At 39.7% G+C, this 4,069-nt stretch overlaps 1 pseudogene; it reads left to right on the top strand.

Moving 5' to 3' along the window:
* The first annotated feature begins 636 nt into the window (after nucleotides 1-636).
* On the top strand, nucleotides 637-3,001 carry LOC126951002 (CCA tRNA nucleotidyltransferase 1, mitochondrial-like; annotated as a pseudogene).
* Nucleotides 3,002-4,069: the final 1,068 nt, after the last annotated feature.

The following is a 4,069-nucleotide window of genomic DNA, read 5'->3' as shown; positions in this document are numbered from 1 at the left end:
CAGTAATATAATAGGCAAAACCCTTGAACAGACTCTCTACAAAGAACGATATAAAAATGGCCAATGGGCCGGGGGCAGTGGCTCACGCCTGTAATCCCAGCACTTTGGGATGCCCAGAGGGTGGCTCACGAGGTCAAGAGATCGAGACCATCCTGGACAACATGGTGAAACTCCGTCTCTACTAAAAATACAAAAACTAGCTGGGCGTGGTGTCACATGGACAAATTGCTTGAGCTGAGGAGTTCAAGACCAGTCTGGGTAACATGGCAAGACCCTGTCTCTACAAAAATTAACCAGGCACGGTGGCACGCACCTGTAATCCCAGCTACTTGGGAGGCTGAGGCAGGAGAATCACTTGAAACCAGGAGGCGGAGGTGGCAGTGAGCTGAGATCGCGCCACTGCACTTCAGCCTGGGCGGCAGATTGAGACCGTGTCAAAAAAAAAAAAAGGCACATTGAAACCACAATGAGATGGTTCTATGCACTTACAAAAAAAGATTAAAATTTAAAATGACTGATGACACTAAATGTTGGGTAGGATGTGGAAGAACCAGAACTCTGGAACATTGTTGAAGGGAATGAAACATGGGTGCGGCATCGGCGGGGTCCCTGTAAGGCTGCTGACGTTCTCTCCAGATGCTGAGACCCGTGTATCCTTGGCACAGACCAGCGTTGAGCTGTAGTTGTAGTAGTCTGCCTTCCGAAGCAATGTCTATTTACAATGAAGTGGCAGTCTCCATAATTCCAGTCACTTTTCTCAGAAGGATTGAAGAGTTTGACAATTTACTTGTGAAAGAGAATCATGAATTAAGAATAGCAGAGGGGGCAGGTGTGGTGGCTCACCCTGTAATCCTGGCACTTCGGGAGGCTGACATGATGGACAAATTGCTTGAGCTGAGGAGTTCAAGACCATTCTGGGCAACATGGCAAGACCCTGTCTCTACAAAAATTAACCAGGCACGGTGGCACGCACCTGTAGTCCCAGCTACTCAGGAGGCTGAGGCAAGAGAATCACTTGAGCCCAGGAGGTGGAGGTTGCAGTGAGCTGAGATAGCAACCCTGTACTCCAGTCTGGGTGACAGAGACCCTATCTCAAAAAAGAAGAAAAAAGAAAAAAGAAAAGAGAAAAAAGCAGAAGGGCAGGAACAGTGAGGGGTTTATTCAATGGACTAAAGCCTGGAAATGTAGACTTTGCCAACACTGCCACTCCTACTCAGATGAAGACGATGTTTCAGGCAGCCAGGATTTGGATGATAAACAACAAAGGAGAAGAGCGCAGAACAATTACTGCCAGGCTTCACAAAGAAAATGTTAAGATTACTACACTAGAGATTGATGTTGCCACTGATGGATGATATGCTGAAGTCGAAGTCACAACTGACTGGCAGAAAGATGCTGAACACAAGGCTGTCCCTGTAAATTCTGTTTTAAGATTTTAATGATACCTTATTTGATGACTTTAATGGTTATGATTTAAAAAATAAGAAAGTTAGATTTGTTGGACATGCCAAACAGAAATAAAAGAGGATTATGTTATACTTTTAAGATATTTCAGGTTTTATAAAAGTACTGGCTTTTTAAAAATACTTGTACGGATCATGACTGGCTGATAAATACTCTTACTAATTAAATCTTATAATTATTTACGTATATCCTTGAAAATAATAACAGGAACTGCAAATAACATTATTTGGAAAGGTTCAAACACCTTAGAGAATTCAGTGTCAAAATCATATTAATTGCCACAATCTGAACAGGATAAGTTAGAACAAAATGCAAATGTTTTCTTTTAACTAAACATGAAAATTGCAGCAATATTCAAGTTCAAATTTCCAAAATGCTCCAGGAGTTGCAGAAACTCTCACAGTGTTGATTGCTAAATTAAAATAAGAAACTCATGAGCTTCCACTTAGCACAGGTTGAACTTTCCTCTTAATATTCTTCCCAACTTAGCTAGACCTTCCTACACTTTTATGGGACAATTGTAGAGCAACCTGGTGACCACGGTCCTGAGACTTTGTAAACAATTGCAGAAAATGCAAAACGCTTGGCTGGAATATCAGGAATGACGATTTGGGTGGAACTGAAAAAAAATTTGTTGGTAACCATGTAAATCATTTGATTCCCCTTATCTGTGATCTTGATGTGGCTCCTTATGTAGGTTTACCTGCTAATTAAAGTTTAGAAGAGTTTAATAAGGTCAGTAAAAATGTTGAAAGTTTTTCACCAAAGTCAATGACTCTTTTTGCCTCATTATTGAAATGATAGGATGATGTTGCAAAAGTGGATTTGAGGTCGAAGACTGCACCAAAAGAGAAAAGCCTTGGATTTTTTATCGTTAAAAATATGAAAAATTTAGTTAAAGCAACGGATAGTTCAGAACCATTAAAACTCGATTAAGACTTCATTATAGGTTCTAGGGAACGTGATGCAACTACTTGTGATGCAACTACTTGTGTATGTGAGCTACTGAGGTACCAAGGAGAGCACTGTCTCTGAAAGGAAATGCAGCAGTGGTGAATCCCATTTCCTGCAAGTGTCACGACGTCAGGAAAGTGGGGATCTCTTCAGGGAAAGAAATTGGGGTTCTGTTACCACAGCTGGGAGAACAGTGGGAAAAAAACGGTTACCGGCCGGGCACGGTGGCTCATGCCTATAACCCTAGCACTTTGGGAGCCCGAGGTGGGTGGATCGCCTAAGCTCAGGAGTTCAAGACCAGCCTGGGCAACACGGTGAACCCCTATCCCTATTAATATCCCAAAAAAAAAAAAATTAGCCGGGGGTGGCGGCCTGTGCCTATAATCCCAGCTACTTGGGAGGCTGAGGCAGGAGAATTGCTAGAACCTGGGAGGCAGAGGTTGCAGTGAGCTGAGATTGCGCCACTGCACTCCAGCCTGAGTGACAGAGCAAGAATCCGTCTCTAAAAAAAAAAAGAAAGAAAAAGAAAAGTGGTTACCAAATGGAAAAAGATTGCCTTCTAAATGGCATAAAGAAGACATAAAACTAGTGGCTACTAAAAGTCAGAACATCTTAAATAAGGTTTTTTTTTCCTTCTCCCTCTTAGTGAGATTTTGGAAATGACAGTACAATAAAAGCCAGTTTAAAGGACCTCTTAAACATAAAGGTCTTATTTTATGAATTGTATTTCAGGAATTAAACTGAAGTTCACCTCCTCTTGATCTGATTTATATTACTGAAACAGTTTTGTTGAAATACTTCCAACTGAGAAAAGCATAATTGGCTTCTACTCTCTTAATCTATTTAGACTTTTTTTAAAATTTAGTTTTTGCATAAGGTGGCACTCAGATTGATCTGAAAAAGTGTTAACTGTCTTGAAGAAAAAATGTTTATTAATTGCAATTGAGATAACTGAATTACTTTGTACAATGACTGTCTATGATGTGTTTGTTCTTATCTGAATTCCAAAATAAATAAATGAGTGCCTCAAAAGAACTTGAAAAAAGGTACAACTATTTTAGAAAACTGTTCAGCAGGTTTTTTTTTTCATTAAAAGGAAAAAATACACTTGCCCTATGCCCCAGCAATTCCACTCTAAGTATTTACCCAAGAGAAATACAAAGATATGTCAACACAGTGAGTTATTAAAATAATATCTTTATTCCTAATAGTCAGAAATTAGAATACATTCAAATGAATATCAACAGAAAAATAGATAAATAATTGTGGAATGGTCATATATTGGAATATTAACTAATCAGCAGTTAAAAAAAGAATTGACTAATAGTGTACGCAAAAACATAAATAAATCTAAAAACATATTGAACAAACAGAGCCTTATCAAAAGAATGTATACTCTATGGTTTCATTCATATGAAGTTCTAGAATGGGTGGAACTAATTCGTGGTGGGAAAAAGAAAAACTAGACCATATGCATCAGGAGACAGGGTGGAGATTGACTGGAAGTGGAGATGAAGGAACTCTTAGGGATAATTGGAAAAAAAAAATTAGAGAGAGGGTTTCACTCTCTCACCCAGGCTGCAGTGTTGTGATCACAGCTCACCGTAGCCTCAAACTCTAGGGCTCAAGTGATCCTCCCACCTCAGTCTCT

This window comes from Macaca thibetana, chromosome 1, assembly GCF_024542745.1.
Source record: "Macaca thibetana thibetana isolate TM-01 chromosome 1, ASM2454274v1, whole genome shotgun sequence".
Taxonomy (NCBI): Eukaryota; Metazoa; Chordata; class Mammalia; order Primates; family Cercopithecidae; genus Macaca; species Macaca thibetana.
The sequence above is the reverse complement of the archived record's forward strand: the minus strand, read 5'-3'. Positions and strand labels throughout refer to the sequence as shown.